Source organism: Pseudophryne corroboree, chromosome 6 (genome assembly GCF_028390025.1).
Source record: "Pseudophryne corroboree isolate aPseCor3 chromosome 6, aPseCor3.hap2, whole genome shotgun sequence".
Classification (NCBI taxonomy): domain Eukaryota; kingdom Metazoa; phylum Chordata; class Amphibia; order Anura; family Myobatrachidae; genus Pseudophryne; species Pseudophryne corroboree.
Genome location: NC_086449.1, coordinates 205506285 through 205513123, shown reverse-complemented (window position 1 = coordinate 205513123; position 6839 = coordinate 205506285). Strand labels below are relative to the sequence as shown.

Sequence of the window (6839 nt, the reverse complement as noted above, 5' to 3'; positions counted from 1 at the left end):
GGAGTCTTCAGCCGCCGATTCTGGACCTCTTTTGACTTCAGCATCTGCAAGGGGGCCGGCGGCGCGGCTCCGGTGACCATCCAGGCTGTACCTGTGATCGTCCCTCTGGAGCTTGATGTCCAGTAGCCAAGAAGCCAATCCATCCTGCACGCAGGTGAGTTGACTCCTTCTCCCCTCAGTCCCTCGCTGCAGTGATCCTGTTGCCAGCAGGAATCACTGTAAAATAAAAAACCTAGCTAAACTTTTTCTAAGCAGCTCTTTAGGAGAGCCACCTAGATTGCACCCTTCTCGGCCGGGCACAAAAATCTAACTGGAGTCTGGAGGAGGGTCATAGGGGGAGGAGCCAGTGCACACCACCTGATCTGAAAAAGCTTTACTTTTTGTGCCCTGTCTCCTGCGGAGCCGCTATTCCCCATGGTCCTTTCAGGAACCCCAGCATCCACTAGGACGATAGAGAAATATGTGTGAAATAGCGGTCATGTGACCGGACTACACTAAATAAATTTTGAATGTATATTACAAATAACAGTATATTTACACTATATGAGATTGTATTCTTGAATAAGTTTTATTACATATATTGTCTGTCATTATTTGGTCACACAATGAGAGGGGATGGTCACAATCAATTACACATGCAAATGAGCAGCCATATTGATGTGGTTTATAAACCCTCACTAGCAGCACCTTGAAAAAGTTGGGAGAACGCAACGAAACGCGTCAGTGAGACCTGTTTTGTGCTCACTCCCACCACCGACCTATTGGAACATCTACACCTGGACCAAGTCCCCTGTTACTACATACTTTTGGACCCTGTTTAAAGAGAGATCCCTTCACACCATCGGACTCTTTCTGCATCGCCAATCAAAGGAAAGCTATTTGCGGATGCCTATCCGCTTAAACGCCTTGAAAGACGCTGGTGGTAACTATCATTTACGGTTGTGATCTACACGGGCCTATTGGGACCAAGGGGACTGTTTTTTTGGAACAGGTTAATTGAACTTCTCATAATTTACACCTATTTGAAATTGGGAGGAGCACTGCTAACTTTACAAACCAACTTTTTTAAAAATATTTTTTACAATGTGTATTCTATATGCATCTTTTAGATTTTGCTGATTACGATTTTATTAAATTGTGTTATTGTTGTGACCTACCTCTCTCATTTGTGACCTGCAAGCGCTACTATTTTCTTGTGCTCGTGTTTTATTTGGGGTCTGACCAACCCCTTTGTGGTTAGCTGCTGCGTTGAACCGTCCCATCCAGCTCCAGGAGTTTATTATCCTAGGGTAGTTTCTCTTTTTTGCCTTGGTGAAGAAGTGGGTCTGGCGTACTGTTGTACTGACGTCAGCAGGAAGTTCCCGGAGTGCTCAGTGATTGTAAGCTGTGATCAGCTGGTTGTGAGAAGCTCCTGGATTGGACAGTGAAATCAGCTGACTGAAACCAAGATTGCGGCACCCATGAGCTGGTTTCAAGAAAACTTTGGTTTAAGCCCAAACACCACGAAGCACCATGGAGGCTCAGTCCTGAGACAGCATGTACTGTACAGTGTTTTACCCTGAGACATTGGCGAACTGCTGGAGGCATCACACGGGCATAAGCGCAAACAGACTGATGCATTAACCAGGAGCAGTGTGTGGAAGCAGCGCGCCTGGACAGACACCGTAGTGGTAAGGAACCAGTTTTAACACTCCGGACATGACAGCGGACTTACGATTTGCTGAGGAAGACACAATGGGGGAGTGTAATAAGGTGTGAGAATCAGGAAGTGAGAGATTTTGCGAGAGTTCTCCTGGTTTTTTTTTTTAAAGTGCCAATCATTTACATGGCAAAACCAGCTTGAATTTGCCACGTAAATGATTGCTACTTGACATAAAACAAAACGCTCACCCAATTCCCAGCCTGCTGATATGACTCTCCGCAGCATCATTAAAACTGAAATACCTGTATTTCAGAACAAATATAGAATTTCTCCCACCAATAATGCTAGGTGGAAAAGATACAGCTGCTGCGTTCCTTAACGATTAATGGGCCCTACACATTCAGCGACCCATCGCCGAGCTGCCCCCCCCCCCTTCTTAGCAGTGCAAGCTAATATGGACAAGAGTCTCCATATTGGCTTGCATGCATAAGCGACTCGGCACCAACGATGAATGAGCACGGGGCCGCGCAGTTTTGTTGCCTACACACTGAACTATATGAACGAGAACATTCATATTGTTCAGTTATATCGCCTAATGTGTAGGACCAATTAGTCACTCATATACATACCTCCCAACATGACCCTCTCCAGGAGGGACACAATGCTCTGCTCCTGGACTTTTCTCTTAATTGATGATTGCCATCACCTGTGTTGAAACGCCTTTCTAATCCATTACCTGTTCTAAACAGGTGCTGGCAAACATAAATTAAGAGAAATCCTCCTTCTTCTTCTCCTCCCATCATAATGCTTTAATTGTAAACTCTACGATTTACCTAATATCTAACCAACATTTCCCATAAGCTAGGTCTGTCCCAGACAATGCCTTGCGACACGCAGCAGCTCTTACACCCCAGGCCGCAATAGCTAACAGCCTCCTCCACTTCCCGGGCATTATTTTTCTTTCTTTCTGTGCCTGTGTGAGCGAGACAGGCGCGAGTCGCGACGCTGTAACGTTCAAAAACTCCGCGAAAGGGTGGACGGGACATGTAGTCCTTTAGGCGACCGTGACTGGGGCGCCTGCGCAAGCCTCCTGACTGACGCCCACAGCAGCTGGTCGCTGTTGCCTGGCAACTACTAGGGACTCTGCAGGGAGGGAGGAGTTCCTGGTTTGGAGCCTCAGCCAATCAGCGCGAAATCCGGTCCGCGCCGCCGTCCTATCCCGTCGTTTTTGCGCACGCGCCTTGCTTGGTTCCCTTGCTGTATTTCGCGGCGTCTCGGACTTGCTTTGCGGCACTGCGCTCTGATTGGCCGCTGCTCAGGGGGCTTCTGTGTGTCTGCTTCCCGTTAACGCGGAGGGTTATGGGGCAGGCCCTGGGAAGTACGGACCGGTGTAAGGCGCTGGGCAGTGGTGTGTCCCGGGGGTGAGTGTGTCCCTCCAGCAGCCCCTTCCCCTCCCCACACTGCACCCACCAGGCGGGCCTTCACACCCAGCACCATGGCCAGCTGTGCTCCCCTTTCCCAGTACCGCTTCCTCCTCACCCAGTGTAGATAACTGCGACGCGGGGAGCTCTGTGTAACCTGGTTGCTGCCATATACATGTGTGTATCCTGTCCCAGTGTCCCTCCCTGCAACTGTAACACTCTCCCTTCGCTGTGCCCATTGTGTATGCCAATCAGCTGCTAACAATACACCCTGCTGTGCTGCTGGCCTTTCCACCATGGTCCTTACACTACTGCACCATTAGTAGTACTGCATCCTCTTGTGTGACACTGATATCCCAGACCTCCAGCTGCCTGATAAAGGTGTGTCACCATTGTCACCACACCTGCTGCACATCAGGCTGCCTTTGCCCCTGCACCTTGAAACAACGCACAAAAATAAAAGCTCCATAATAAGTGTGATGTAAAGTGCTGAACGCTGGCTTTCCAAGCAGTGGAACACATGATATGTGCTTTAATCACTCTTTCGGTGAGGCGCGCGTCTCCCTGCAGTGCCCATTGTCTGGTTATTAAATCAATGTTAAACTATTGTCCTTGAGCTACTATAATTTTTGCTTCATATACATCTGTAATTAGTCAGTCAGTATTGCCTTACATCATCACAATGTGTTCTACTATACCGACATTATTCCCCTCTGCTCCAGCCCACAAGCTGTATATAGGTTATTTAAGGGTGTCTGTCTTCACCTAATCTATAACATAACTCTTGTTTATAAATGGAAACACAGGTTAATAAGGGAGTCTGTTACTTGTGCAGGCTGTGTGGTGTATTATGTTACAGTGGTGAGTAGCTAAAATGCCTGTTCTGTCAAACCTCATAGGCTCAAATGTATTAAGCCTTAAATAGTGATAAAGTGGAGACAGTTAAATAGTGATAAATCACCAGCCAATCAGCTTCTAACTTATCTTTTTTTCAAACATATCCTGTAACATGGTAGTTAGGAAGCTGATTGGCTGGTACTTTATCACTCTTTATCCCTCTCCACCGTATCACTTTTTAAGGCTTAATACATTTGGGCCACTGTGTAATATCTTTTTGTCGAATATTACATTTACTCCAATATTTTATTAGTAAAGTGTGGTGTACTGATTTGCATGTTGCATAGATACGTTTGATGGCTTTGATCCATTGTTTTCATTTTATACCAAATACACATGTATTACATAAAACCAAGTGTAATTTATATAAGTTCAAATTGGGAATAGACAGAGGGGTACAGTATAAATTTATTCTCGTAAAGACAGCGCTCTCTATATACCAGGCTCTAATTATATTTGTTACTTTTATAGGTCTTCAATTACTGCTTTGGTGGAAGTGAAAGGAAAAGATCAGAGGTAAGACTAATTTATTGCAGAAGTATTCATTTATTATGAGGTGACAAAGAAAACCTAACAATAAGCCATCATTAACTTTGTCTTATATGTTGTTTTACATTAAAAAAAAAGTATAATATTGAGTATATTTCTACACACAAACACCTGCTTAAGCCATAGAACAGATGGACATTGTACATTATTATCTTCTGTCTGCAGCGTTGTGCATGTTTCCCCATAGATGCAGTTATATATGTACGGGATTGTGGTTGTTTAGGTTTATAGAAGTTCAGGTCTGATATAGTGTTTGGTCATAAAATCTTATGTGTATGAATAAACAGCATTATCACTATGATTTAGAATTTACATAATGATCATTAGCTATTGGATAAAAATATGATAGTAAATATTTGAAAATATTGTATAGTAAATTCTCACATGTTTTGGTTTGTCCATTGTCAGATGGCTTCCAACTGGTTGCCAGCAGTGTCGCTTGCCCAATTTTACTTTGTAATATTTTTTTCTTTAATCAGGTGAGGATTTTTTTTCCCCTGATGAGATGAAGTGTGCCAGTGCCACAAGCCCGAAGGGAACCAACCACTGCACCACAAAGAAATAGTGACAGAGCCGTGAGAGGTATTTCCTTTGACAGTTGTGCAGTTCAAGTTGGTATTAATGGTTCTTGTCATATTCATACCACTTAAATCTTGATGACAAACCACACTTTTTTATTTTTTTGAAAGAGTGGGGAGAGAGGTTATTATCTATCGCGGTTCTTGGTGATGGCGGCAGGTGTTTAATTTGAAAATGTTGAGTTGGCAGGAGTAAGGAGAATGTGGCAGACCGAGCTGGGCTCATGTTCCTGCCAATATAGTGTCGTACAGTGTGTTGTACATCAACAACACACTGTTAGCAGAAATGTGCTCGGTAGAACTGTAACTATAGGCGTACGGTCAAAGCTTGAAAAAGCCAGGCCTTAGGTAAATCATTTTTTTAACTTGTTTGCTATAATAATAGTGATGGGTTGTTCCTTATAGCTTATTTACTATTTTATTTATTAACAGTTTCTTTTCTAGCGCTCCAAATTCAGTTGCACTTTACAACTGGACACAATAAGATAAAACTGGGTAATAACAAACAGTCAGAGGTAGGAAGGCCCTGCTCACAAGCTTATAATCTATGGGGACATAGGCATTGAAACACAAGGATAGGTGCTATCTATTGCATAGCTGTCCACCAGATTGTAAAGGTTCTTGGTGGGCTGCGTGATATCACAACATAGTGATCAGTGACCCTTTTCTCCTTACATGAGAGCTCAAATTGTACACAATAGAAACATTCAACTAATGGGCCGATCTGACTGACCTCACCTTTCATTGGGGCTGATAGTGTAGTACGAAGATGCTCACACGCAGGCCAGTAGCAGACAAACCTACAACCGCATTTAGTTGAATTATTGCTGGGTGTGAGCCTTTTTTTTGGAAGCCGTGATGCAGTATTGTAGTATGGAAGCTTGTGCTCAGGAATAATGTCAGACAAACATGGCAGCTCCCTTTTATAAGTGTAATCGCTATATTAACTATATGTAAAGTGCTAGCAGTTGGGTATGGTTTTTGAAGTATACAAAAGTGTAAGTGAGTTAATGTAACGGAAGTTACTTAAAAAAACATACATATATGTCCTCATACATCTTTGCTGCAGTCACACCAAATAGCCCCTCTTGGCATGCCAGGTCACATGAGAATATTCTAGTGTCGGGAGTCTTTTTTGCTGAGAATGCGTCTTCGTCGCAACATCATGCGACTAGGGCGCACAAGGAAACTGTGCTGATTAATTTGATATGACCCTTGTATATCTGTGTGCGACTGAGTCTCTGATCTGTACACAAAGTGCTAGAATGTAGCAGCCGCAGCTTTCTTTCCAATACAAGATCTGTTCTGCTCGGTATACAGACTCAGTCACACACAATATACGAGTGTCATATAGCAAATTACCAGCACAGTCTCCTCGTGTGTCCTAGCGTTGTGAATAAGGTTTACTTTTGGCAAAAAAGATGCCCAATGTTAGCAGAGTTGCACGGGACCTGGCAGTGCACACACGCCAGGCATCTTGCGTCGCATGGCGTATTGAGGCTAGATGTATGAGGACGCCTCTGTGTGGCATAGCACAGCTGGTGACAAAGGAGTTTAGAATGTGGGCAAAAACAGCCCATGAAACTTGGCGGGTTTTCACCGATTTAGGAAGAGTTATGTGGAGCAATAGATGTATCTGTTTTTCATACACCGTACTGAGGGTGAAAAAAAGTTGGGTTTTATTTGTTTAATTATAATCTTCATTTATGGCACCACATAATCTTGTAGGTAAATAAAATATACAACATAGGG

At 43.8% G+C, this 6839-nt stretch overlaps 1 protein-coding gene and 1 long non-coding RNA gene across 8 annotated transcripts in view; one reads left to right on the top strand and one right to left on the bottom strand.

The window, feature by feature from the left end:
• Positions 1-544: 544 nt before the first annotated feature.
• LOC134931866 (uncharacterized) lies at positions 545-2856 on the bottom strand. The gene is made up of 2 exons (XR_010179185.1): positions 2476-2856; positions 545-1720 (listed from the first exon to the last, which is right to left on the bottom strand). It is a non-coding gene; the product is annotated as an uncharacterized LOC134931866 (long non-coding RNA).
• The window catches only part of ASB7 (ankyrin repeat and SOCS box containing 7), an 86840-nt gene continuing 81648 nt past the window's right edge, over positions 1648-6839 (top strand). The window contains exons 1-3 of one of the 7 annotated variants that reach the window (XM_063925666.1): positions 1648-1670; positions 4432-4476; positions 4989-5091. The gene's annotated coding sequence lies outside the window, so the exon portion shown is untranslated. The other 6 variants (XM_063925662.1, XM_063925665.1, XM_063925663.1 and 3 more) reach the window with 6 other exon arrangements.